Source organism: Lagopus muta, chromosome 1 (genome assembly GCF_023343835.1).
Source record: "Lagopus muta isolate bLagMut1 chromosome 1, bLagMut1 primary, whole genome shotgun sequence".
NCBI classification, from domain to species: domain Eukaryota; kingdom Metazoa; phylum Chordata; class Aves; order Galliformes; family Phasianidae; genus Lagopus; species Lagopus muta.
The window spans coordinates 78,459,680-78,486,771 of NC_064433.1; the positions used below are offsets into that span (position 1 = coordinate 78,459,680).

At 58.0% G+C, this 27,092-nt stretch overlaps 5 long non-coding RNA genes across 12 annotated transcripts; 3 read left to right on the top strand and 2 right to left on the bottom strand.

The window, feature by feature from the left end:
- Window positions 1-958, top strand: LOC125684663 (uncharacterized). The gene is made up of 3 exons (XR_007373311.1): window positions 1-292; window positions 367-534; window positions 804-958. It is a non-coding gene; the product is annotated as an uncharacterized LOC125684663 (long non-coding RNA).
- Window positions 959-1,770: 812 nt separating this feature from the next.
- LOC125685590 (uncharacterized) lies at window positions 1,771-11,090 on the bottom strand. 3 transcript variants are annotated; one of them, XR_007373473.1, is made up of 3 exons: window positions 10,976-11,090; window positions 5,966-6,174; window positions 1,771-1,970 (listed from the first exon to the last, which is right to left on the bottom strand). It is a non-coding gene; the product is annotated as an uncharacterized LOC125685590 (long non-coding RNA). The 3 variants fall into 3 exon arrangements; XR_007373474.1 differs by lacking the exon at window positions 5,966-6,174 and adding an exon at window positions 10,613-10,821; XR_007373475.1 differs by lacking the exon at window positions 10,976-11,090 and adding an exon at window positions 6,329-6,591.
- On the top strand, window positions 1,960-3,766 carry LOC125685611 (uncharacterized). The gene is made up of 3 exons (XR_007373487.1): window positions 1,960-2,717; window positions 3,110-3,207; window positions 3,501-3,766. It is a non-coding gene; the product is annotated as an uncharacterized LOC125685611 (long non-coding RNA).
- A 2,023-nt stretch (window positions 11,091-13,113) lies between the features above and the next one.
- LOC125685591 (uncharacterized) lies at window positions 13,114-27,092 on the bottom strand. Of its 5 annotated transcripts, none has more exons than XR_007373476.1 (3): window positions 26,978-27,092; window positions 15,947-16,155; window positions 13,114-13,225 (listed from the first exon to the last, which is right to left on the bottom strand). It is a non-coding gene; the product is annotated as an uncharacterized LOC125685591 (long non-coding RNA). The 5 variants fall into 5 exon arrangements; XR_007373477.1 differs by lacking the exon at window positions 15,947-16,155 and adding an exon at window positions 21,281-21,489; XR_007373480.1 differs by lacking the exon at window positions 15,947-16,155 and adding an exon at window positions 26,615-26,823.
- Window positions 13,778-25,553, top strand: LOC125685601 (uncharacterized). Of its 2 annotated transcripts, none has more exons than XR_007373483.1 (3): window positions 13,778-14,463; window positions 19,504-19,797; window positions 24,838-25,553. It is a non-coding gene; the product is annotated as an uncharacterized LOC125685601 (long non-coding RNA). The 2 variants fall into 2 exon arrangements; XR_007373484.1 differs by lacking the exon at window positions 24,838-25,553 and adding an exon at window positions 24,446-24,827.

Below are 27,092 nucleotides of genomic sequence, written 5' to 3' on the forward strand. Positions count from 1 at the left end.
GTGAGTGCTGGGAATGCTGGGGTGCGAGGCCCCCCCACGGTGTGGGGACTGCCTGTCCCCTTACACCTTGGTGCAGGGGCTGCCAGCCAGGCATCCCTCTGCAGGTGGCTCACAGGCTGGGGCTGCAGTGAGGAGTGGAGTGCAGCAAAGTCTTTCCCAGCTCAGCAGCGAGGCGAGTCCTGTCCTTGCATCTCCAGCCTCTGGATGGGGCCCTTTGGATGGGGCTTGTGGTTGAGGGTGATGCCAGATAGAGGACAAAAGCAGTTCCTGCATCCCTCCTCCTGTTTGTGAGGTAATGGGGTGCCCAGAACCATGCTCACCCCCGAATTTGGGCCCCCACCCTACAGCTTCGTTCTTGTCTTCCAGCGCTGAAGGCAGACGCCTACTGCTCTCCAGGAAAGTGGAGTGGCTGCGATGGGAATGGAAAGGAAATGGGAGCAGTGGTGCTGGGGTGACAGCAGCTCTTGCTTCCTAACAGCAGTTGGGGTCCCGGTGATGCTTCCTGCTATGGGGCACCTCCCTGCTCCTGCGAAGGTAGGGATTGCATGGCAACACAGCATCCTGGGGACAAGTGCATCTTGCCTGCCCTCCTCCACCGGCAATGATGGTGCAGTGATGCAGCTGGGTGCTGCTGCAGGCTGTGAGCAAGAAATGGAAGAAGCTGCACAACATTGTGATGTTCTCTATCCTGCTAAACGCAGTGTTGTGGGAGCCAGCATGTGGTAGAACCCCCCAGTGTCCCCATCCCAGATCTCTGTGCCGCGGGGCCCCACTAAGATTTTGAGACCCTGTTCGTCCCACAGCTCTTGGCTGAGGCTGAGGCTTCCCTGCGTGGTGATGCTTAGCTGGGGGCTGCACACTGGGAGTGCATGAAAATTCTAGTGGTTGAGGGGAGACCAGCAGCTCTGTACCTCCTCCAGCTTGCTTTACGGGATGGAAAGAAGAGCGGAAAATGTCAGGTGAGCAAAATTTTTTATTATTATTATCCAGGTGTTCCCGCAGATATGCTACCAGCTTTGTGTTCGAGCAATGTTTCCCAGCTCAGCAGCAAGGTGAGGCCTGTCCTTGCATCTCCAGCCTCTGTATGGTGCCCTTTGGAAATAGTTTGTGGCTGAGGCTGGGTGCCAGATAGAGGACAAAAGCACTTCTTGCATCCCTCCTCCTGTGTGTGGGGTGACGGGGTGCCTGGTACCACGTTCCTCTCTGAAGCTGGATCCCCACCCTGCAACTTTTTTCTTGTCTTCCAGCACTGAAGGCACACGCCCACTGCTCTCCAGGAAGATGGAGCGGCTGCAGTGGGAATGGAGAGGAACGGGGAGCAGTGGTGCAGGGGTGCTGGGGTGCAAGTAGCACTTCCTAAAGGCAGTTGGGGTCCTGGTGATGCTTCCTGCTGTGGGGCACCACTCAGCTCCTGCGGGGGTAGGGGCTACCTGGGGACACGGCATCCTGGGGGCAGCTACATCTCCTCCACCGGCAGTGCAGGTGCAGTGATGCAGCTGGGTGCTGCTGCAGGTTGTGAGCAAGAAATGGCAGAAGCTGCACAAGTGTGATGTTCTCTGTCCTGCTAAGAGCAGTGTCGGTGGGACCCGGCACGTGGTGGAACCTTCCACTACCCCCATCCCAGTTCGCTGCTCCCCTGGGCCCTGCGCAGCTCTGGAGCCCCTGCTTCTCCCCCAGTTCTTGGCTGAGGCTGAGGCTTCCCAGGGTGGTGCTACTTATCAGCGGGCAGCCCTTTGGGACTGCATGCATTCTCCCACGGGTGGGGGGAGAGCTGCAGTGCCATTCCCCCATCTAGCCTACTTTCCAGAGTGCAAACAACAGCAGAACATCTACACTGAGAACAACAATTTATTTTCCAGGTGTTCCGGCAGATATGCTGGCAGCATTGGGCACAGATGGTCTTCTCTAAGTTCCTTAAAGACGAGACAACACGGAGGAAGATGAAAACATCTGACCACGACAAATCCATCCTGTTGAGAAAAAATGAAAGGATATGGGGAGAGGAGTGCCCTCCATACCCCATGCATGCAGGAAAGATGGGGCTTAGCCCTGAAGTTTTCAAGGGATCCCCATGCGTGCGGGCAAGGCTGGGGTGCCCTCCTGCTGGGGAGGGGACCCCGTGCGTGGAGGTGAGATGGGGCTTAGCTCTGAAGTTTTCAAGAGATCCCCATGCGTGCAAGCGAGGCTGGGGTGCCCTCCGGTTGGGGAGGGGACCCCGTGCGTGGAGGTGAGATGGGGCTTAGCTCTGAAGTTTTCAAGAGATCCCCATGCGTGCAGGCAATGCTGGGGTGCCCTCCTGCTGGGGAGGCGACCCCGTGCGTGGAGGTGAGATGGGGCTTAGCTCTGAAGTTTTCAAGAGATCCCCATGCGTGCAAGCGAGGCTGGGGTGCCCTCCTGCTGGGGAGGGGACCCCGTGTGTGGAGGTGAGATGGGGCTTAGCTCTGAAGTTTTCAAGAGATCCCCATGCGTGCAGGCAATGCTGGGGTGCCCTCCTGCTGGGGAGGGGACCCCGTGCGTGGAGGTGAGATGGGGCTTAGCTCTGAAGTTTTCAAGAGATCCCCATGCGTGCAGGCAAGGCTGGGGTGCCCTCCTGCTGGGGAGGGGACCCCGTGCGTGGAGGTGAGATGGGGCTTAGCTCTGAAGTTTTCAAGAGATCCCCATGCGTGCAGGCAATGCTGGGGTGCCCTCCTGCTGGGGAGGGGACCCCGTGCGTGGAGGTGAGATGGGGCTTAGCTCTGAAGTTTTCAAGAGATCCCCATGCGTGCAAGCGAGGCTGGGGTGCCCTCCGGCTGGGGAGGGGACCCCGTGCGTGGAGGTGAGATGGGGCTTAGCTCTGAAGTTTTCAAGAGATCCCCATGCGTGCAGGCAAGACTGGGGTGCCCTCCTGCTGGGGAGGGGACCCCGTGCATGGAGGTGAGATGGGGCTTAGCTCTGAAATTTTCAAGAGATCCCCATGCGTGCAGGCAAGGCTGGGGTGCCCTCCTGCTGGGGAGGGGACCCGGTGCGTGGAGGTGAGATGGGGCTTAGCTCTGAAGTTTTCAAGAGATCCCCATGCGTGCAAGCGAGGCTGGGGTGCCCTCCGGCTGGGGAGGGGACCCCGTGCGTGGAGGTGAGATGGGGCTTAGCTCTGAAGTTTTCAAGAGATCCCCATGCGTGCAGGCAAGGCTGGGGTGCCCTCCTGCTGGGGAGGGGACCCCGTGCGTGGAGGTGAGATGGGGCTTAGCTCTGAAGTTTTCAAGAGATCCCCATGCGTGCAGGATGGCTGGGGTGCCCTCCGGCTGGGGAGGGGACCCCGTGCGTGGAGGTGAGATGGGGCTTAGCTCTGAAGTTTTCAAGAGATCCCCATGTGTGCAGGCAAGGCTGGGGTGCCCTCCTGCTGGGGAGGGGACCCCGTGCGTGGAGGTGAGATGGGGCTTAGCTCTGAAGTTTTCAAGGGATCCCCATGCGTGCAAGCGAGGCTGGGGTGCCCTCCGGCTGGGGAGGGGACCCCGTGCGTGGAGGTGAGATGGGGCTTAGCTCTGAAGTTTTCAAGAGATCCCCATGCGTGCAGGCAAGACTGGGGTGCCCTCCTGCTGGGGAGGGGACCCCGTGCATGGAGGTGAGATGGGGCTTAGCTCTGAAGTTTTCAAGAGATCCCCATGCGTGCAGGCAAGGCTGGGGTGCCCTCCTGCTGGGGAGGGGACCCCGTGCGTGGAGGTGAGATGGGGCTTAGCTCTGAAGTTTTCAAGAGATCCCCATGCGTGCAGGATGGCTGGGGTGCCCTCCGGCTGGGGAGGGGACCCCGTGCGTGGAGGTGAGATGGGGCTTAGCTCTGAAGTTTTCAAGAGATCCCCATGCGTGCAGGCAATGCTGGGGTGCCCTCCTGCTGGGGAGGGGACCCCGTGCATGGAGGTGAGATGGGGCTTAGCTCTGAAGTTTTCAAGAGATCCCCATGCGTGCAGGCAAGGCTGGGGTGCCCTCCTGCTGGGGAGGGGACCCCGTGCGTGGAGGTGAGATGGGGCTTAGCTCTGAAGTTTTCAAGAGATCCCCATGCGTGCAAGCGAGGCTGGGGTGCCCTCCTGCTGGGGAGGGGACCCCGTGCGTGGAGGTGAGATGGGGCTTAGCTCTGAAGTTTTCAAGAGATCCCCATGCGTGCAAGCGAGGCTGGGGTGCCCTCCGGCTGGGGAGGGGACCCCGTGCGTGGAGGTGAGATGGGGCTTAGCTCTGAAGTTTTCAAGAGATCCCCATGCATGCAAGCGAGGCTGGGGTGCCCTCCGGCTGGGGAGGGGACCCCGTGCGTGGAGGTGAGATGGGGCTTAGCTCTGAAGTTTTCAAGAGATCCCCATGCGTGCAGGCAAGGCTGGGGTGCCCTCCTGCTGGGGAGGGGACCCCGTGCGTGGAGGTGAGATGGGGCTTAGCTCTGAAGTTTTCAAGAGATCCCCATGCGTGCAAGCGAGGCTGGGGTGCCCTCCTGCTGGGGAGGGGACCCCGTGCGTGGAGGTGAGATGGGGCTTAGCTCTGAAGTTTTCAAGAGATATCCCCATGCGTGCAGGCAATGCTGGGGTGCCCTCCTGCTGGGGAGGGGACCCCGTGCGTGGAGGTGAGATGGGGCTTAGCTCTGAAGTTTTCAAGAGATCCCCATGCGTGCAAGCGAGGCTGGGGTGCCCTCCGGCTGGGGAGGGGACCCCGTGCGTGGAGGTGAGATGGGGCTTAGCTCTGAAGTTTTCAAGAGATCCCCATGCGTGCAGGCAAGGCTGGGGTGCCCTCCTGCTGGGGAGGCGACCCCGTGCGTGGAGGTGAGATGGGGCTTAGCTCTGAAGTTTTCAAGAGATCCCCATGCGTGCAAGCGAGGCTGGGGTGCCCTCCGGCTGGGGAGGGGACCCCGTGCGTGGAGGTGAGATGGGGCTTAGCTCTGAAGTTTTCAAGAGATCCCCATGCGTGCAGGATGGCTGGGGTGCCCTCCGGCTGGGGAGGGGACCCCGTGCGTGGAGGTGAGATGGGGCTTAGCCCTGAAGTTTTTCAAGGGATCCCCATGCGTGCAAGCGAGGCTGGGGAGCCCTCCGGCTGGGGAGGGGACCCCGTGCGTGGAGGTGAGATGGGGCTTAGCTCTGAAGTTTTCAAGAGATCCCCATGCGTGCAGGAAGGCTGGGGTGCCCTCCGGCTGGGGAGGGGACCCCGTGTGTGCAGGTGGGATGGGGCTTCGCCCTCGAGTTTTCGAGGGATCCCCTTGTGTGTGGGTGCGGCTGGGGTCCCTCCACCTGGTGTTAACGGTTTACCGCCTCTTTGGCCCGGTTCCGTGACCCTTGTCATTGTTTTATGACTTTTGGCTATCAGTATTACACACAGTAACATCGTGTAATGCACTGGGGGTTTTATTTGTAATGCTCAGTTCCAAATATTTGTCCAACAGAGGAGAACTACTTTTCCCCAGGTGGCTTTGCGGTCAGCAAGGAGATATAACTGTATGCAAGGTCACCTCATCCTTCTTCTTTCAATGCTCTTCTTCACCTGCATCAACTCCAAAGCAATTTAAACAGCAGCAACAATCCGACGTCGAGCAATGTCGTTTAGCAATCAGCAAAATACAATGAGAGAGATTGAGAGTTTGTCAGGTAGGTAGGTCTTGTCACAACGCTGAGGTGTAGATCCAGTTCAGTTGAGCAGATGGATAACAGCAGACGGCAAATTGCAAATGGAGAAGTGCAGATGGAATAGAGCAGGCAAAGAAGAAGGATGAGGTGACCTTGCACACAGTTCTATCTCCTCGCTGACCACATAGCCACCTGGGGAAATGTAGTTCTCCTCTGTCAGACAAATATTCGGAACTGAGCATTACAAATAAAACCCCCAGTGCATTACACGATGTTACCGTGTGTAATACTGATAGCCAAAAGTCATAAAGCTGTGACACCTGGGGAGGGGACCCCGTGCGTGGGGAACAGCCCCTGGTGAAGGGGTCTCTCCCCTGAGTGCGTGTCTGTGGTACCTGGTGCTTGTCGCATTTTCAGGCGCTCTGGCTGCTCCGTAGCTGAGGTGGTCTTGCTGCTCTTTGGCCTGTGTCTCTGCTAGCGTCTTCATGCCCATCTGCTGGCTGCAGCCATGTACACCTATCTGAGGCTGAGCTTCTCCCTGCCGTTGTGCTTTGCCTTCAAGATCTCTTGTTTCACAAGCTCTCTCTGTTCAACTCCGTTATATCTAGGTGGGAAGAAATATAATCACAAGTTACTTTCTTGCAACTTCTGTGGTTCTGCATCTTTCTTTCAGCCCACTCCCTCCCATGTTTATTTTCTGTTAGCTGTCAGTTACAATCTTGCCCGTACTGACAAAATTACGGGTCTACCACACTTACTTTTTCAGGAAGCTGTACGTTTGCAGAAGCTGGCACAGCTTTCCATGAAAAAGAGCGCAGGAGGAGGAACGCGGGACGGAGATTAGGCTCGGCCTCCCCGCGCCGCGCCCCAGCGCCGCGTCTTCTGTCGCTCAACGGCCGAAGCAGACGGGCGGCGACGAAAGCTGCCGGCCGCCTTAATGCCGGAGGCAGTGCCGGCACTCGGGAGGACGGCAGAGCCCGGCGCTGCCCGGCTCGAAGCGCTCCCCGCCCGCCCGGCCCGTTTCCCCACCTGGCAGCGCGGCGTCGGCTCGGCTCCGGTTGCGGCGCACAGCCGTGCTTAGCGGCGTCACGGCAAGCAAGCCGCTAGCAACGGCACGCGTTCCAACGGGCTGCCACCCGCACAGCGCCCGCCCCAGCCGCGCGCCGCCCCGGCACCGGCTTCCTGCCCTCCTCCTCGCGCCTCCTCCTCTGTCTCTGCCGCGGCCGGGGCTGCCCGACGGAGCGGGGAGGTGCGGGGCCGCGGCCGTCGGTACCTCCCGGGGCTCCGTCCGCAGCGCCGATCCGGGCTGCGCCCTTCAAAGTGGCGTCCGGGGCGCCGGCCTGCGGGCACGGCACCGCCATCCCCGGCTGTGGCCGGTTTTGTCCTCCCGTGATATTGGTTTAGCAATAAAGCAACTTGGATGATGACTATTCAAATAGCGTCATTATTCCCTTAGGGCAAACCGCGGAAGGACTCTTTGTGGGTCGGGGCTGGACGTGGCGGTGTGAGACTCTTTCCCAGCCGTAATGGTTCTGTGATTCTACCATTCCTTTGGAAGTGCAGGTTTACTCCTTCAAGTACCAAACTGCAGCTACGGAGAGCGCAGTAACGCTTCTCCGTTCAAGGCTGCTCTTCAAGGATGCCTTTCTGAGAGCACTAGAGCTGTCAGGATCCTTGTATTTCTCAGGTCCCTGAACTCTGCATCCCTAAACCTCTGCGTGGAGACTGGGGGAGTAAATCCCCTCCTTCCCCTTCCCGCCCACCGTAAGGGCAGAGCAAGTGATGCAGTGTATACTTGCCTTTGTACTGGGCTTGATATACTGAACACACCTTCAGCTTTGTTCACTTGAGTCTACTACTAGCAGTCACTAGCAGCCAGCGCCAGCATCCTGGCCCTGTACTGTTTGTGAGAAACGTGCAGACTTGATCAATTCAGAAACTTTGCAGTTGAGTATTAAACTGGACTTCGCAGAGGAAGGGGAAATGCTCGCTAAGGCTACCATCTAGTGGTAGTAAGAGGCAAAGACTTACAGAGGCAGCGGATTTCGATTCTGTAAAGCAAATGCCAACCCTATCGAGAAGCTGCTCATCAGCTCGCTCCTGTTCAAAGAGATGATGCCACTGAGCAGGACTGGGATGAGATCTCATGCGGCCCGGCATGTCCTAGCTATGTGGGGTGAGGCCACACGAAGGGAATCCTTGGTCCTGCACTTTGGCCGTAACAACCCCAGGCAGCGCTACAGGTCTGGGGCAGAGTGGCTGCCCCGCAAGAGTGTGTAGAGGAAACAGACCTGGGGGTATTGGTCCGTGCTGGGCTGAACGTGAGCCAGCAGTGTGCCCAGGTGGCCGTGAAAGCCAATGGCGTCCTGGCTTGTATCAGAAATAGCCAGAAATTGCCAGCAGGAGCAGGGAAGTGATCATCCCTCTGTTCTGAGCCCTGCTGAGGCTGCAGCTGGAGTACTGTGCTCGCTTTTGGGCCCCTCACTGCAAGAAAGGCATGGAGGCCCTGGAGGATGTCCAGAGAAGGGCAGCTAGAAATGTATGAGCATTTCTGTGAGGAAGAAATGGCAGAAGCTGCACAAGTGTGATGTTCTCTGTCCTGCTAAGAGCAGTGTCGGTGGGACCCGGCACGCGGTGGAACCTTCCACTACCCCCATCCCAGTTCGCTGCTCCCCTGGGCCCTGCGCAGCTCTGGAGCCCCTGCTTCTCCCCCAGTTCTTGGCTGAGACAGAGGCTTCCCAGGGTGGTGCTACTTATCAGCGGGCAGCCCTTTGGGACTGCATGCATTCTCCCACGGGTGGGGGGAGAGCTGCAGTGCCATTCCCCCATCCAGCCTACTTTCCGGAGTGCAAACAACAGCAGAAAATCTACACTGAGAACAACAATTTATTTTCCAGGTGTTCCGGCAGATATGCTGGCAGCATTGGGCACAGATGGTCTTCTCTAAGTTCCTTAAAGACTAGACAACACGGAGCAAGACGAAAACATCTGACCACAACAAATCCATCCTGTTGAGAAAAAATGAAAGGATATGGGAAGAGGAGTGCCCTCCAGACCCCATGCATGCAGGTAAGATGGGGCTTAGCCCTGAAGTTTTTCAAGGGATCCCCATGCGTGCAGGCAAGGCTGGGGTGCCCTCCTGCTGGGGAGGAGACCCCGTGCGTGGAGGTGAGATGGGGCTTAGCTCTGAAGTTTTCAAGAGATCCCCATGCGTGCAGGCAATGCTGGGGTGCCCTCCAGCTGGGGAGGGGACCCCGTGCGTGGAGGTGAGATGGGGCTTAGCTCTGAAGTTTTCAAGAGATCCCCATGCGTGCGGGCAATGCTGGGGTGCCCTCCTGCTGGGGAGGGGACCCCGTGCGTGGAGGTGAGATGGGGCTTAGCTCTGAAGTTTTCAAGAGATCCCCATGCGTGCAAGCGAGGCTGGGGTGCCCTCCGGCTGGGGAGGGGACCCTGTGCGTGGAGGTGAGATGGGGCTTAGCTCTGAAGTTTTCAAGAGATCCCCATGCGTGCAGGCAAGGCTGGGGTGCCCTCCTGCTGGGGAGGGGACCCCGTGCGTGGAGGTGAGATGGGGCTTAGCTCTGAAGTTTTCAAGAGATCTCCATGCGTGCAAGCGAGGCTGGGGTGCCCTCCTGCTGGGGAGGGGACCCCGTGCGTGGAGGTGAGATGGGGCTTAGCTCTGAAGTTTTCAAGAGATCCCCATGCGTGCAGGCAATGCTGGGGTGCCCTCCTGCTGGGGAGGGGACCCCGTGCGTGGAGGTGAGATGGGGCTTAGCTCTGAAGTTTTCAAGAGATCCCCATGCGTGCAGGATGGCTGGGGTGCCCTCCGGCTGGGGAGGGGACCCCGTGCGTGGAGGTGAGATGGGGCTTAGCTCTGAAGTTTTCAAGAGATCCCCATGCGTGCAGGCAAGGCTGGGGTGCCCTCCTGCTGGGGAGGCGACCCCGTGCGTGGAGGTGAGATGGGGCTTAGCTCTGAAGTTTTCAAGAGATCCCCATGCGTGCAAGCGAGGCTGGGGTGCCCTCCGGCTGGGGAGGGGACCCCGTGCGTGGAGGTGAGATGGGGCTTAGCTCTGAAGTTTTCAAGAGATCCCCATGCGTGCAGGATGGCTGGGGTGCCCTCCGGCTGGGGAGGGGACCCCGTGCGTGGAGGTGAGATGGGGCTTAGCTCTGAAGTTTTCAAGAGATCCCCATGCGTGCAGGAAGGCTGGGGTGCCCTCCGGCTGGGGAGGGGACCCCGTGTGTGCAGGTGGGATGGGGCTTCGCCCTCGAGTTTTCGAGGGATCCCCTTGTGTGTGGGTGCGGCTGGGGTCCCTCCACCTGGTGTTAACGGTTTACCGCCTCTTTGGCCCGGTTCCGTGACCCTTGTCATTGTTTTATGACTTTTGGCTATCAGTATTACACACAGTAACATCGTGTAATGCACTGGGGGTTTTATTTGTAATGCTCAGTTCCAAATATTTGTCCAACAGAGGAGAACTACTTTTCCCCAGGTGGCTTTGCGGTCAGCAAGGAGATATAACTGTATGCAAGGTCACCTCATCCTTCTTCTTTCAATGCTCTTCTTCACCTGCATCAACTCCAAAGCAATTTAAACAGCAGCAACAATCCGACGTCGAGCAATGTCGTTTAGCAATCAGCAAAATACAATGAGAGAGATTGAGAGTTTGTCAGGTAGGTAGGTCTTGTCACAACGCTGAGGTGTAGGTCCAGTTCAGTTGAGCAGATGGATAACAGCAGACGGCAAATTGCAAATGGAGAAGTGCAGATGGAATAGAGCAGGCAAAGAAGAAGGATGAGGTGACCTTGCACACAGTTCTATCTCCTCGCTGACCACATAGCCACCTGGGGAAATGTAGTTCTCCTCTGTCAGACAAATATTCGGAACTGAGCATTACAAATAAAACCCCCAGTGCATTACACGATGTTACCGTGTGTAATACTGATAGCCAAAAGTCATAAAGCTGTGACACCTGGGGAGGGGACCCCGTGCGTGGGGAACAGCCCCTGGTGAAGGGGTCTCTCCCCTGAGTGCGTGTCTGTGGTACCTGGTGCTTGTCGCATTTTCAGGCGCTCTGGCTGCTCCGTAGCTGAGGTGGTCTTGCTGCTCTTTGGCCTGTGTCTCTGCTAGCGTCTTCATGCCCATCTGCTGGCTGCAGCCATGTACACCTATCTGAGGCTGAGCTTCTCCCTGCCGTTGTGCTTTGCCTTCAAGATCTCTTGTTTCACAAGCTCTCTCTGTTCAACTCCGTTATATCTAGGTGGGAAGAAATATAATCACAAGTTACTTTCTTGCAACTTCTGTGGTTCTGCATCTTTCTTTCAGCCCACTCCCTCCCATGTTTATTTTCTGTTAGCTGTCAGTTACAATCTTGCCCGTACTGACAAAATTACGGGTCTACCACACTTACTTTTTCAGGAAGCTGTACGTTTGCAGAAGCTGGCACAGCTTTCCATGAAAAAGAGCGCAGGAGGAGGAACGCGGGACGGAGATTAGGCTCGGCCTCCCCGCGCCGCGCCCCAGCGCCGCGTCTTCTGTCGCTCAACGGCCGAAGCAGACGGGCGGCGACGAAAGCTGCCGGCCGCCTTAATGCCGGAGGCAGTGCCGGCACTCGGGAGGACGGCAGAGCCCGGCGCTGCCCGGCTCGAAGCGCTCCCCGCCCGCCCGGCCCGTTTCCCCACCTGGCAGCGCGGCGTCGGCTCGGCTCCGGTTGCGGCGCACAGCCGTGCTTAGCGGCGTCACGGCAAGCAAGCCGCTAGCAACGGCACGCGTTCCAACGGGCTGCCACCCGCACAGCGCCCGCCCCAGCCGCGCGCCGCCCCGGCACCGGCTTCCTGCCCTCCTCCTCGCGCCTCCTCCTCTGTCTCTGCCGCGGCCGGGGCTGCCCGACGGAGCGGGGAGGTGCGGGGCCGCGGCCGTCGGTACCTCCCGGGGCTCCGTCCGCAGCGCCGATCCGGGCTGCGCCCTTCAAAGTGGCGTCCGGGGCGCCGGCCTGCGGGCACGGCACCGCCATCCCCGGCTGTGGCCGGTTTTGTCCTCCCGTGATATTGGTTTAGCAATAAAGCAACTTGGATGATGACTATTCAAATAGCGTCATTATTCCCTTAGGGCAAACCGCGGAAGGACTCTTTGTGGGTCGGGGCTGGACGTGGCGGTGTGAGACTCTTTCCCAGCCGTAATGGTTCTGTGATTCTACCATTCCTTTGGAAGTGCAGGTTTACTCCTTCAAGTACCAAACTGCAGCTACGGAGAGCGCAGTAACGCTTCTCCGTTCAAGGCTGCTCTTCAAGGATGCCTTTCTGAGAGCACTAGAGCTGTCAGGATCCTTGTATTTCTCAGGTCCCTGAACTCTGCATCCCTAAACCTCTGCGTGGAGACTGGGGGAGTAAATCCCCTCCTTCCCCTTCCCGCCCACCGTAAGGGCAGAGCAAGTGATGCAGTGTATACTTGCCTTTGTACTGGGCTTGATATACTGAACACACCTTCAGCTTTGTTCACTTGAGTCTACTACTAGCAGTCACTAGCAGCCAGCGCCAGCATCCTGGCCCTGTACTGTTTGTGAGAAACGTGCAGACTTGATCAATTCAGAAACTTTGCAGTTGAGTATTAAACTGGACTTCGCAGAGGAAGGGGAAATGCTCGCTAAGGCTACCATCTAGTGGTAGTAAGAGGCAAAGACTTACAGAGGCAGCGGATTTCGATTCTGTAAAGCAAATGCCAACCCTATCGAGAAGCTGCTCATCAGCTCGCTCCTGTTCAAAGAGATGATGCCACTGAGCAGGACTGGGATGAGATCTCATGCGGCCCGGCATGTCCTAGCTATGTGGGGTGAGGCCACACGAAGGGAATCCTTGGTCCTGCACTTTGGCCGTAACAACCCCAGGCAGCGCTACAGGTCTGGGGCAGAGTGGCTGCCCCGCAAGAGTGTGTAGAGGAAACAGACCTGGGGGTATTGGTCCGTGCTGGGCTGAACGTGAGCCAGCAGTGTGCCCAGGTGGCCGTGAAAGCCAATGGCGTCCTGGCTTGTATCAGAAATAGCCAGAAATTGCCAGCAGGAGCAGGGAAGTGATCATCCCTCTGTTCTGAGCCCTGCTGAGGCTGCAGCTGGAGTACTGTGCTCGCTTTTGGGCCCCTCACTGCAAGAAAGGCATGGAGGCCCTGGAGGATGTCCAGAGAAGGGCAGCTAGAAATGTATGAGCATTTCTGTGAGGAAGAAATGGCAGAAGCTGCACAAGTGTGATGTTCTCTGTCCTGCTAAGAGCAGTGTCGGTGGGACCCGGCACGCGGTGGAACCTTCCACTACCCCCATCCCAGTTCGCTGCTCCCCTGGGCCCTGCGCAGCTCTGGAGCCCCTGCTTCTCCCCCAGTTCTTGGCTGAGACAGAGGCTTCCCAGGGTGGTGCTACTTATCAGCGGGCAGCCCTTTGGGACTGCATGCATTCTCCCACGGGTGGGGGGAGAGCTGCAGTGCCATTCCCCCATCCAGCCTACTTTCCGGAGTGCAAACAACAGCAGAAAATCTACACTGAGAACAACAATTTATTTTCCAGGTGTTCCGGCAGATATGCTGGCAGCATTGGGCACAGATGGTCTTCTCTAAGTTCCTTAAAGACTAGACAACACGGAGCAAGACGAAAACATCTGACCACAACAAATCCATCCTGTTGAGAAAAAATGAAAGGATATGGGAAGAGGAGTGCCCTCCAGACCCCATGCATGCAGGTAAGATGGGGCTTAGCCCTGAAGTTTTTCAAGGGATCCCCATGCGTGCAGGCAAGGCTGGGGTGCCCTCCTGCTGGGGAGGAGACCCCGTGCGTGGAGGTGAGATGGGGCTTAGCTCTGAAGTTTTCAAGAGATCCCCATGCGTGCAGGCAATGCTGGGGTGCCCTCCAGCTGGGGAGGGGACCCCGTGCGTGGAGGTGAGATGGGGCTTAGCTCTGAAGTTTTCAAGAGATCCCCATGCGTGCGGGCAATGCTGGGGTGCCCTCCTGCTGGGGAGGGGACCCCGTGCGTGGAGGTGAGATGGGGCTTAGCTCTGAAGTTTTCAAGAGATCCCCATGCGTGCAGGCAATGCTGGGGTGCCCTCCTGCTGGGGAGGGGACCCCGTGCGTGGAGGTGAGATGGGGCTTAGCTCTGAAGTTTTCAAGAGATCCCCATGCGTGCAAGCGAGGCTGGGGTGCCCTCCGGCTGGGGAGGGGACCCTGTGCGTGGAGGTGAGATGGGGCTTAGCTCTGAAGTTTTCAAGAGATCCCCATGCGTGCAAGCGAGGCTGGGGTGCCCTCCTGCTGGGGAGGGGACCCCGTGCGTGGAGGTGAGATGGGGCTTAGCTCTGAAGTTTTCAAGAGATCCCCATGCGTGCAGGCAATGCTGGGGTGCCCTCCTGCTGGGGAGGGGACCCCGTGCGTGGAGGTGAGATGGGGCTTAGCTCTGAAGTTTTCAAGAGATCCCCATGCGTGCAAGCGAGGCTGGGGTGCCCTCCGGCTGGGGAGGGGACCCCGTGCGTGGAGGTGAGATGGGGCTTAGCTCTGAAGTTTTCAAGAGATCCCCATGCGTGCAGGCAAGGCTGGGGTGCCCTCCTGCTGGGGAGGGGACCCCGTGCGTGGAGGTGAGATGGGGCTTAGCTCTGAAGTTTTCAAGAGATCCCCATGCGTGCAAGCGAGGCTGGGGTGCCCTCCTGCTGGGGAGGGGACCCCGTGCGTGGAGGTGAGATGGGGCTTAGCTCTGAAGTTTTCAAGAGATCCCCATGCGTGCAGGCAATGCTGGGGTGCCCTCCGGCTGGGGAGGGGACCCCGTGCGTGGAGGTGAGATGGGGCTTAGCTCTGAAGTTTTCAAGAGATCCCCATGCGTGCAGGCAAGGCTGGGGTGCCCTCCGGCTGGGGAGGGGACCCCGTGCGTGGAGGTGAGATGGGGCTTAGCTCTGAAGTTTTCAAGAGATCCCCATGCGTGCAGGCAAGGCTGGGGTGCCCTCCTGCTGGGGAGGGGACCCCGTGCGTGGAGGTGAGATGGGGCTTAGCTCTGAAGTTTTCAAGAGATCCCCATGCGTGCAGGATGGCTGGGGTGCCCTCCGGCTGGGGAGGGGACCCCGTGCGTGGAGGTGAGATGGGGCTTAGCTCTGAAGTTTTCAAGAGATCCCCATGCGTGCAGGCAAGGCTGGGGTGCCCTCCTGCTGGGGAGGGGACCCCGTGCGTGGAGGTGAGATGGGGCTTAGCTCTGAAGTTTTCAAGAGATCCCCATGCGTGCAAGCGAGGCTGGGGTGCCCTCCGGCTGGGGAGGGGACCCCGTGCGTGGAGGTGAGATGGGGCTTAGCTCTGAAGTTTTCAAGAGATCCCCATGCGTGCAGGATGGCTGGGGTGCCCTCCGGCTGGGGAGGGGACCCCGTGCGTGGAGGTGAGATGGGGCTTAGCCCTGAAGTTTTTCAAGGGATCCCCATGCGTGCAAGCGAGGCTGGGGAGCCCTCCGGCTGGGGAGGGGACCCCGTGCGTGGAGGTGAGATGGGGCTTAGCTCTGAAGTTTTCAAGAGATCCCCATGCGTGCAGGAAGGCTGGGGTGCCCTCCGGCTGGGGAGGGGACCCCGTGTGTGCAGGTGGGATGGGGCTTCGCCCTCGAGTTTTCGAGGGATCCCCTTGTGTGTGGGTGCGGCTGGGGTCCCTCCACCTGGTGTTAACGGTTTACCGCCTCTTTGGCCCGGTTCCGTGACCCTTGTCATTGTTTTATGACTTTTGGCTATCAGTATTACACACAGTAACATCGTGTAATGCACTGGGGGTTTTATTTGTAATGCTCAGTTCCAAATATTTGTCCAACAGAGGAGAACTACTTTTCCCCAGGTGGCTTTGCGGTCAGCAAGGAGATATAACTGTATGCAAGGTCACCTCATCCTTCTTCTTTCAATGCTCTTCTTCACCTGCATCAACTCCAAAGCAATTTAAACAGCAGCAACAATCCGACGTCGAGCAATGTCGTTTAGCAATCAGCAAAATACAATGAGAGAGATTGAGAGTTTGTCAGGTAGGTAGGTCTTGTCACAACGCTGAGGTGTAGGTCCAGTTCAGTTGAGCAGATGGATAACAGCAGACGGCAAATTGCAAATGGAGAAGTGCAGATGGAATAGAGCAGGCAAAGAAGAAGGATGAGGTGACCTTGCACACAGTTCTATCTCCTCGCTGACCACATAGCCACCTGGGGAAATGTAGTTCTCCTCTGTCAGACAAATATTCGGAACTGAGCATTACAAATAAAACCCCCAGTGCATTACACGATGTTACCGTGTGTAATACTGATAGCCAAAAGTCATAAAGCTGTGACACCTGGGGAGGGGACCCCGTGCGTGGGGAACAGCCCCTGGTGAAGGGGTCTCTCCCCTGAGTGCGTGTCTGTGGTACCTGGTGCTTGTCGCATTTTCAGGCGCTCTGGCTGCTCCGTAGCTGAGGTGGTCTTGCTGCTCTTTGGCCTGTGTCTCTGCTAGCGTCTTCATGCCCATCTGCTGGCTGCAGCCATGTACACCTATCTGAGGCTGAGCTTCTCCCTGCCGTTGTGCTTTGCCTTCAAGATCTCTTGTTTCACAAGCTCTCTCTGTTCAACTCCGTTATATCTAGGTGGGAAGAAATATAATCACAAGTTACTTTCTTGCAACTTCTGTGGTTCTGCATCTTTCTTTCAGCCCACTCCCTCCCATGTTTATTTTCTGTTAGCTGTCAGTTACAATCTTGCCCGTACTGACAAAATTACGGGTCTACCACACTTACTTTTTCAGGAAGCTGTACGTTTGCAGAAGCTGGCACAGCTTTCCATGAAAAAGAGCGCAGGAGGAGGAACGCGGGACGGAGATTAGGCTCGGCCTCCCCGCGCCGCGCCCCCGCGCCGCGTCTTCTGTCGCTCAACGGCCGAAGCAGACGGGCGGCGACGAAAGGTGCCGGCCGCCTTAATGCCGGAGGCAGTGCCGGCACTCGGGAGGACGGCAGAGCCCGGCGCTGCCCGGCTCGAAGCGCTCCCCGCCCGCCCGGCCCGTTTCCCCACCTGGCAGCGCGGCGTCGGCTCGGCTCCGGTTGCGGCGCACAGCCGTGCTTAGCGGCGTCACGGCAAGCAAGCCGCTAGCAACGGCACGCGTTCCAACGGGCTGCCACCCGCACAGCGCCCGCCCCAGCCGCGCGCCGCCCCGGCACCGGCTTCCTGCCCTCCTCCTCGCGCCTCCTCCTCTGTCTCTGCCGCGGCCGGGGCTGCCCGACGGAGCGGGGAGGTGCGGGGCCGCGGCCGTCGGTACCTCCCGGGGCTCCGTCCGCAGCGCCGATCCGGGCTGCGCCCTTCAAAGTGGCGTCCGGGGCGCCGGCCTGCGGGCACGGCACCGCCATCCCCGGCTGTGGCCGGTTTTGTCCTCCCGTGATATTGGTTTAGCAATAAAGCAACTTGGATGATGACTATTCAAATAGCGTCATTATTCCCTTAGGGCAAACCGCGGAAGGACTCTTTGTGGGTCGGGGCTGGACGTGGCGGTGTGAGACTCTTTCCCAGCCGTAATGGTTCTGTGATTCTACCATTCCTTTGGAAGTGCAGGTTTACTCCTTCAAGTACCAAACTGCAGCTACGGAGAGCGCAGTAACGCTTCTCCGTTCAAGGCTGCTCTTCAAGGATGCCTTTCTGAGAGCACTAGAGCTGTCAGGATCCTTGTATTTCTCAGGTCCCTGAACTCTGCATCCCTAAACCTCTGCGTGGAGACTGGGGGAGTAAATCCCCTCCTTCCCCTTCCCGCCCACCGTAAGGGCAGAGCAAGTGATGCAGTGTATACTTGCCTTTGTACTGGGCTTGATATACTGAACACACCTTCAGCTTTGTTCACTTGAGTCTACTACTAGCAGTCACTAGCAGCCAGCGCCAGCATCCTGGCCCTGTACTGTTTGTGAGAAACGTGCAGACTTGATCAATTCAGAAACTTTGCAGTTGAGTATTAAACTGGACTTCGCAGAGGAAGGGGAAATGCTCGCTAAGGCTACCATCTAGTGGTAGTAAGAGGCAAAGACTTACAGAGGCAGCGGATTTCGATTCTGTAAAGCAAATGCCAACCCTATCGAGAAGCTGCTCATCAGCTCGCTCCTGTTCAAAGAGATGATGCCACTGAGCAGGACTGGGATGAGATCTCATGCGGCCCGGCATGTCCTAGCTATGTGGGGTGAGGCCACACGAAGGGAATCCTTGGTCCTGCACTTTGGCCGTAACAACCCCAGGCAGCGCTACAGGTCTGGGGCAGAGTGGCTGCCCCGCAAGAGTGTGTAGAGGAAACAGACCTGGGGGTATTGGTCCGTGCTGGGCTGAACGTGAGCCAGCAGTGTGCCCAGGTGGCCGTGAAAGCCAATGGCGTCCTGGCTTGTATCAGAAATAGCCAGAAATTGCCAGCAGGAGCAGGGAAGTGATCATCCCTCTGTTCTGAGCCCTGCTGAGGCTGCAGCTGGAGTACTGTGCTCGCTTTTGGGCCCCTCACTGCAAGAAAGGCATGGAGGCCCTGGAGGATGTCCAGAGAAGGGCAGCTAGAAATGTATGAGCATTTCTGTGAGGAAGAAATGGCAGAAGCTGCACAAGTGTGATGTTCTCTGTCCTGCTAAGAGCAGTGTCGGTGGGACCCGGCACGCGGTGGAACCTTCCACTACCCCCATCCCAGTTCGCTGCTCCCCTGGGCCCTGCGCAGCTCTGGAGCCCCTGCTTCTCCCCCAGTTCTTGGCTGAGACAGAGGCTTCCCAGGGTGGTGCTACTTATCAGCGGGCAGCCCTTTGGGACTGCATGCATTCTCCCACGGGTGGGGGGAGAGCTGCAGTGCCATTCCCCCATCCAGCCTACTTTCCGGAGTGCAAACAACAGCAGAAAATCTACACTGAGAACAACAATTTATTTTCCAGGTGTTCCGGCAGATATGCTGGCAGCATTGGGCACAGATGGTCTTCTCTAAGTTCCTTAAAGACTAGACAACACGGAGCAAGACGAAAACATCTGACCACAACAAATCCATCCTGTTGAGAAAAAATGAAAGGATATGGGAAGAGGAGTGCCCTCCAGACCCCATGCATGCAGGTAAGATGGGGCTTAGCCCTGAAGTTTTTCAAGGGATCCCCATGCGTGCAGGCAAGGCTGGGGTGCCCTCCTGCTGGGGAGGAGACCCCGTGCGTGGAGGTGAGATGGGGCTTAGCTCTGAAGTTTTCAAGAGATCCCCATGCGTGCAGGCAATGCTGGGGTGCCCTCCAGCTGGGGAGGGGACCCCGTGCGTGGAGGTGAGATGGGGCTTAGCTCTGAAGTTTTCAAGAGATCCCCATGCGTGCGGGCAATGCTGGGGTGCCCTCCTGCTGGGGAGGGGACCCCGTGCGTGGAGGTGAGATGGGGCTTAGCTCTGAAGTTTTCAAGAGATCCCCATGCGTGCAGGCAATGCTGGGGTGCCCTCCTGCTGGGGAGGGGACCCCGTGCGTGGAGGTGAGATGGGGCTTAGCTCTGAAGTTTTCAAGAGATCCCCATGCGTGCAAGCGAGGCTGGGGTGCCCTCCGGCTGGGGAGGGGACCCTGTGCGTGGAGGTGAGATGGGGCTTAGCTCTGAAGTTTTCAAGAGATCCCCATGCGTGCAAGCGAGGCTGGGGTGCCCTCCTGCTGGGGAGGGGACCCCGTGCGTGGAGGTGAGATGGGGCTTAGCTCTGAAGTTTTCAAGAGATCCCCATGCGTGCAGGCAATGCTGGGGTGCCCTCCGGCTGGGGAGGGGACCCCGTGCGTGGAGGTGAGATGGGGCTTAGCTCTGAAGTTTTCAAGAGATCCCCATGCGTGCAAGCGAGGCTGGGGTGCCCTCCGGCTGGGGAGGGGACCCCGTGCGTGGAGGTGAGATGGGGCTTAGCTCTGAAGTTTTCAAGAGATCCCCATGCGTGCAGGCAAGGCTGGGGTGCCCTCCTGCTGGGGAGGGGACCCCGTGCGTGGAGGTGAGATGGGGCTTAGCTCTGAAGTTTTCAAGAGATCCCCATGCGTGCAAGCGAGGCTGGGGTGCCCTCCTGCTGGGGAGGGGACCCCGTGCGTGGAGGTGAGATGGGGCTTAGCTCTGAAGTTTTCAAGAGATCCCCATGCGTGCAGGCAATGCTGGGGTGCCCTCCGGCTGGGGAGGGGACCCCGTGCGTGGAGGTGAGATGGGGCTTAGCTCTGAAGTTTTCAAGAGATCCCCATGCGTGCAGGCAAGGCTGGGGTGCCCTCCGGCTGGGGAGGGGACCCCGTGCGTGGAGGTGAGATGGGGCTTAGCTCTGAAGTTTTCAAGAGATCCCCATGCGTGCAGGCAAGGCTGGGGTGCCCTCCTGCTGGGGAGGGGACCCCGTGCGTGGAGGTGAGATGGGGCTTAGCTCTGAAGTTTTCAAGAGATCCCCATGCGTGCAGGATGGCTGGGGTGCCCTCCGGCTGGGGAGGGGACCCCGTGCGTGGAGGTGAGATGGGGCTTAGCTCTGAAGTTTTCAAGAGATCCCCATGCGTGCAGGCAAGGCTGGGGTGCCCTCCTGCTGGGGAGGGGACCCCGTGCGTGGAGGTGAGATGGGGCTTAGCTCTGAAGTTTTCAAGAGATCCCCATGCGTGCAAGCGAGGCTGGGGTGCCCTCCGGCTGGGGAGGGGACCCCGTGCGTGGAGGTGAGATGGGGCTTAGCTCTGAAGTTTTCAAGAGATCCCCATGCGTGCAGGATGGCTGGGGTGCCCTCCGGCTGGGGAGGGGACCCCGTGCGTGGAGGTGAGATGGGGCTTAGCCCTGAAGTTTTTCAAGGGATCCCCATGCGTGCAAGCGAGGCTGGGGAGCCCTCCGGCTGGGGAGGGGACCCCGTGCGTGGAGGTGAGATGGGGCTTAGCTCTGAAGTTTTCAAGAGATCCCCATGCGTGCAGGAAGGCTGGGGTGCCCTCCGGCTGGGGAGGGGACCCCGTGTGTGCAGGTGGGATGGGGCTTCGCCCTCGAGTTTTCGAGGGATCCCCTTGTGTGTGGGTGCGGCTGGGGTCCCTCCACCTGGTGTTAACGGTTTACCGCCTCTTTGGCCCGGTTCCGTGACCCTTGTCATTGTTTTATGACTTTTGGCTATCAGTATTACACACAGTAACATCGTGTAATGCACTGGGGGTTTTATTTGTAATGCTCAGTTCCAAATATTTGTCCAACAGAGGAGAACTACTTTTCCCCAGGTGGCTTTGCGGTCAGCAAGGAGATATAACTGTATGCAAGGTCACCTCATCCTTCTTCTTTCAATGCTCTTCTTCACCTGCATCAACTCCAAAGCAATTTAAACAGCAGCAACAATCCGACGTCGAGCAATGTCGTTTAGCAATCAGCAAAATACAATGAGAGAGATTGAGAGTTTGTCAGGTAGGTAGGTCTTGTCACAACGCTGAGGTGTAGGTCCAGTTCAGTTGAGCAGATGGATAACAGCAGACGGCAAATTGCAAATGGAGAAGTGCAGATGGAATAGAGCAGGCAAAGAAGAAGGATGAGGTGACCTTGCACACAGTTCTATCTCCTCGCTGACCACATAGCCACCTGGGGAAATGTAGTTCTCCTCTGTCAGACAAATATTCGGAACTGAGCATTACAAATAAAACCCCCAGTGCATTACACGATGTTACCGTGTGTAATACTGATAGCCAAAAGTCATAAAGCTGTGACACCTGGGGAGGGGACCCCGTGCGTGGGGAACAGCCCCTGGTGAAGGGGTCTCTCCCCTGAGTGCGTGTCTGTGGTACCTGGTGCTTGTCGCATTTTCAGGCGCTCTGGCTGCTCCGTAGCTGAGGTGGTCTTGCTGCTCTTTGGCCTGTGTCTCTGCTAGCGTCTTCATGCCCATCTGCTGGCTGCAGCCATGTACACCTATCTGAGGCTGAGCTTCTCCCTGCCGTTGTGCTTTGCCTTCAAGATCTCTTGTTTCACAAGCTCTCTCTGTTCAACTCCGTTATATCTAGGTGGGAAGAAATATAATCACAAGTTACTTTCTTGCAACTTCTGTGGTTCTGCATCTTTCTTTCAGCCCACTCCCTCCCATGTTTATTTTCTGTTAGCTGTCAGTTACAATCTTGCCCGTACTGACAAAATTACGGGTCTACCACACTTACTTTTTCAGGAAGCTGTACGTTTGCAGAAGCTGGCACAGCTTTCCATGAAAAAGAGCGCAGGAGGAGGAACGCGGGACGGAGATTAGGCTCGGCCTCCCCGCGCCGCGCCCCCGCGCCGCGTCTTCTGTCGCTCAACGGCCGAAGCAGACGGGCGGCGACGAAAGGTGCCGGCCGCCTTAATGCCGGAGGCAGTGCCGGCACTCGGGAGGACGGCAGAGCCCGGCGCTGCCCGGCTCGAAGCGCTCCCCGCCCGCCCGGCCCGTTTCCCCACCTGGCAGCGCGGCGTCGGCTCGGCTCCGGTTGCGGCGCACAGCCGTGCTTAGCGGCGTCACGGCAAGCAAGCCGCTAGCAACGGCACGCGTTCCAACGGGCTGCCACCCGCACAGCGCCCGCCCCAGCCGCGCGCCGCCCCGGCACCGGCTTCCTGCCCTCCTCCTCGCGCCTCCTCCTCTGTCTCTGCCGCGGCCGGGGCTGCCCGACGGAGCGGGGAGGTGCGGGGCCGCGGCCGTCGGTACCTCCCGGGGCTCCGTCCGCAGCGCCGATCCGGGCTGCGCCCTTCAAAGTGGCGTCCGGGGCGCCGGCCTGCGGGCACGGCACCGCCATCCCCGGCTGTGGCCGGTTTTGTCCTCCCGTGATATTGGTTTAGCAATAAAGCAACTTGGATGATGACTATTCAAATAGCGTCATTATTCCCTTAGGGCAAACCGCGGAAGGACTCTTTGTGGGTCGGGGCTGGACGTGGCGGTGTGAGACTCTTTCCCAGCCGTAATGGTTCTGTGATTCTACCATTCCTTTGGAAGTGCAGGTTTACTCCTTCAAGTACCAAACTGCAGCTACGGAGAGCGCAGTAACGCTTCTCCGTTCAAGGCTGCTCTTCAAGGATGCCTTTCTGAGAGCACTAGAGCTGTCAGGATCCTTGTATTTCTCAGGTCCCTGAACTCTGCATCCCTAAACCTCTGCGTGGAGACTGGGGGAGTAAATCCCCTCCTTCCCCTTCCCGCCCACCGTAAGGGCAGAGCAAGTGATGCAGTGTATACTTGCCTTTGTACTGGGCTTGATATACTGAACACACCTTCAGCTTTGTTCACTTGAGTCTACTACTAGCAGTCACTAGCAGCCAGCGCCAGCATCCTGGCCCTGTACTGTTTGTGAGAAACGTGCAGACTTGATCAATTCAGAAACTTTGCAGTTGAGTATTAAACTGGACTTCGCAGAGGAAGGGGAAATGCTCGCTAAGGCTACCATCTAGTGGTAGTAAGAGGCAAAGACTTACAGAGGCAGCGGATTTCGATTCTGTAAAGCAAATGCCAACCCTATCGAGAAGCTGCTCATCAGCTCGCTCCTGTTCAAAGAGATGATGCCACTGAGCAGGACTGGGATGAGATCTCATGCGGCCCGGCATGTCCTAGCTATGTGGGGTGAGGCCACACGAAGGGAATCCTTGGTCCTGCACTTTGGCCGTAACAACCCCAGGCAGCGCTACAGGTCTGGGGCAGAGTGGCTGCCCCGCAAGAGTGTGTAGAGGAAACAGACCTGGGGGTATTGGTCCGTGCTGGGCTGAACGTGAGCCAGCAGTGTGCCCAGGTGGCCGTGAAAGCCAATGGCGTCCTGGCTTGTATCAGAAATAGCCAGAAATTGCCAGCAGGAGCAGGGAAGTGATCATCCCTCTGTTCTGAGCCCTGCTGAGGCTGCAGCTGGAGTACTGTGCTCGCTTTTGGGCCCCTCACTGCAAGAAAGGCATGGAGGCCCTGGAGGATGTCCAGAGAAGGGCAGCTAGAAATGTATGAGCATTTCTGTGAGGAAGAAATGGCAGAAGCTGCACAAGTGTGATGTTCTCTGTCCTGCTAAGAGCAGTGTCGGTGGGACCCGGCACGCGGTGGAACCTTCCACTACCCCCATCCCAGTTCGCTGCTCCCCTGGGCCCTGCGCAGCTCTGGAGCCCCTGCTTCTCCCCCAGTTCTTGGCTGAGACAGAGGCTTCCCAGGGTGGTGCTACTTATCAGCGGGCAGCCCTTTGGGACTGCATGCATTCTCCCACGGGTGGGGGGAGAGCTGCAGTGCCATTCCCCCATCCAGCCTACTTTCTGGAGTGCAAACAACAGCAGAAAATCTACACTGAGAACAACAATTTATTTTCCAGGTGTTCCGGCAGATATGCTGGCAGCATTGGGCACAGATGGTCTTCTCTAAGTTCCTTAAAGACTAGACAACACGGAGCAAGACGAAAACATCTGACCACAACAAATCCATCCTGTTGAGAAAAAATGAAAGGATATGGGAAGAGGAGTGCCCTCCAGACCCCATGCATGCAGGTAAGATGGGGCTTAGCCCTGAAGTTTTTCAAGGGATCCCCATGCGTGCAGGCAAGGCTGGGGTGCCCTCCTGCTGGGGAGGAGACCCCGTGCGTGGAGGTGAGATGGGGCTTAGCTCTGAAGTTTTCAAGAGATCCCCATGCGTGCAGGCAATGCTGGGGTGCCCTCCAGCTGGGGAGGGGACCCCGTGCGTGGAGGTGAGATGGGGCTTAGCTCTGAAGTTTTCAAGAGATCCCCATGCGTGCGGGCAATGCTGGGGTGCCCTCCTGCTGGGGAGGGGACCCCGTGCGTGGAGGTGAGATGGGGCTTAGCTCTGAAGTTTTCAAGAGATCCCCATGCGTGCAGGCAATGCTGGGGTGCCCTCCTGCTGGGGAGGGGACCCCGTGCGTGGAGGTGAGATGGGGCTTAGCTCTGAAGTTTTCAAGAGATCCCCATGCGTGCAAGCGAGGCTGGGGTGCCCTCCGGCTGGGGAGGGGACCCTGTGCGTGGAGGTGAGATGGGGCTTAGCTCTGAAGTTTTCAAGAGATCCCCATGCGTGCAAGCGAGGCTGGGGTGCCCTCCTGCTGGGGAGGGGACCCCGTGCGTGGAGGTGAGATGGGGCTTAGCTCTGAAGTTTTCAAGAGATCCCCATGCGTGCAGGCAATGCTGGGGTGCCCTCCGGCTGGGGAGGGGACCCCGTGCGTGGAGGTGAGATGGGGCTTAGCTCTGAAGTTTTCAAGAGATCCCCATGCGTGCAAGCGAGGCTGGGGTGCCCTCCGGCTGGGGAGGGGACCCCGTGCGTGGAGGTGAGATGGGGCTTAGCTCTGAAGTTTTCAAGAGATCCCCATGCGTGCAGGCAAGGCTGGGGTGCCCTCCTGCTGGGGAGGGGACCCCGTGCGTGGAGGTGAGATGGGGCTTAGCTCTGAAGTTTTCAAGAGATCCCCATGCGTGCAAGCGAGGCTGGGGTGCCCTCCTGCTGGGGAGGGGACCCCGTGCGTGGAGGTGAGATGGGGCTTAGCTCTGAAGTTTTCAAGAGATCCCCATGCGTGCAGGCAATGCTGGGGTGCCCTCCGGCTGGGGAGGGGACCCCGTGCGTGGAGGTGAGATGGGGCTTAGCTCTGAAGTTTTCAAGAGATCCCCATGCGTGCAGGCAAGGCTGGGGTGCCCTCCGGCTGGGGAGGGGACCCCGTGCGTGGAGGTGAGATGGGGCTTAGCTCTGAAGTTTTCAAGAGATCCCCATGCGTGCAGGCAAGGCTGGGGTGCCCTCCTGCTGGGGAGGGGACCCCGTGCGTGGAGGTGAGATGGGGCTTAGCTCTGAAGTTTTCAAGAGATCCCCATGCGTGCAGGATGGCTGGGGTGCCCTCCGGCTGGGGAGGGGACCCCGTGCGTGGAGGTGAGATGGGGCTTAGCTCTGAAGTTTTCAAGAGATCCCCATGCGTGCAGGCAAGGCTGGGGTGCCCTCCTGCTGGGGAGGGGACCCCGTGCGTGGAGGTGAGATGGGGCTTAGCTCTGAAGTTTTCAAGAGATCCCCATGCGTGCAAGCGAGGCTGGGGTGCCCTCCGGCTGGGGAGGGGACCCCGTGCGTGGAGGTGAGATGGGGCTTAGCTCTGAAGTTTTCAAGAGATCCCCATGCGTGCAGGATGGCTGGGGTGCCCTCCGGCTGGGGAGGGGACCCCGTGCGTGGAGGTGAGATGGGGCTTAGCCCTGAAGTTTTTCAAGGGATCCCCATGCGTGCAAGCGAGGCTGGGGAGCCCTCCGGCTGGGGAGGGGACCCCGTGCGTGGAGGTGAGATGGGGCTTAGCTCTGAAGTTTTCAAGAGATCCCCATGCGTGCAGGAAGGCTGGGGTGCCCTCCGGCTGGGGAGGGGACCCCGTGTGTGCAGGTGGGATGGGGCTTCGCCCTCGAGTTTTCGAGGGATCCCCTTGTGTGTGGGTGCGGCTGGGGTCCCTCCACCTGGTGTTAACGGTTTACCGCCTCTTTGGCCCGGTTCCGTGACCCTTGTCATTGTTTTATGACTTTTGGCTATCAGTATTACACACAGTAACATCGTGTAATGCACTGGGGGTTTTATTTGTAATGCTCAGTTCCAAATATTTGTCCAACAGAGGAGAACTACTTTTCCCCAGGTGGCTTTGCGGTCAGCAAGGAGATATAACTGTATGCAAGGTCACCTCATCCTTCTTCTTTCAATGCTCTTCTTCACCTGCATCAACTCCAAAGCAATTTAAACAGCAGCAACAATCCGACGTCGAGCAATGTCGTTTAGCAATCAGCAAAATACAATGAGAGAGATTGAGAGTTTGTCAGGTAGGTAGGTCTTGTCACAACGCTGAGGTGTAGGTCCAGTTCAGTTGAGCAGATGGATAACAGCAGACGGCAAATTGCAAATGGAGAAGTGCAGATGGAATAGAGCAGGCAAAGAAGAAGGATGAGGTGACCTTGCACACAGTTCTATCTCCTCGCTGACCACATAGCCACCTGGGGAAATGTAGTTCTCCTCTGTCAGACAAATATTCGGAACTGAGCATTACAAATAAAACCCCCAGTGCATTACACGATGTTACCGTGTGTAATACTGATAGCCAAAAGTCATAAAGCTGTGACACCTGGGGAGGGGACCCCGTGCGTGGGGAACAGCCCCTGGTGAAGGGGTCTCTCCCCTGAGTGCGTGTCTGTGGTACCTGGTGCTTGTCGCATTTTCAGGCGCTCTGGCTGCTCCGTAGCTGAGGTGGTCTTGCTGCTCTTTGGCCTGTGTCTCTGCTAGCGTCTTCATGCCCATCTGCTGGCTGCAGCCATGTACACCTATCTGAGGCTGAGCTTCTCCCTGCCGTTGTGCTTTGCCTTCAAGATCTCTTGTTTCACAAGCTCTCTCTGTTCAACTCCGTTATATCTAGGTGGGAAGAAATATAATCACAAGTTACTTTCTTGCAACTTCTGTGGTTCTGCATCTTTCTTTCAGCCCACTCCCTCCCATGTTTATTTTCTGTTAGCTGTCAGTTACAATCTTGCCCGTACTGACAAAATTACGGGTCTACCACACTTACTTTTTCAGGAAGCTGTACGTTTGCAGAAGCTGGCACAGCTTTCCATGAAAAAGAGCGCAGGAGGAGGAACGCGGGACGGAGATTAGGCTCGGCCTCCCCGCGCCGCGCCCCAGCG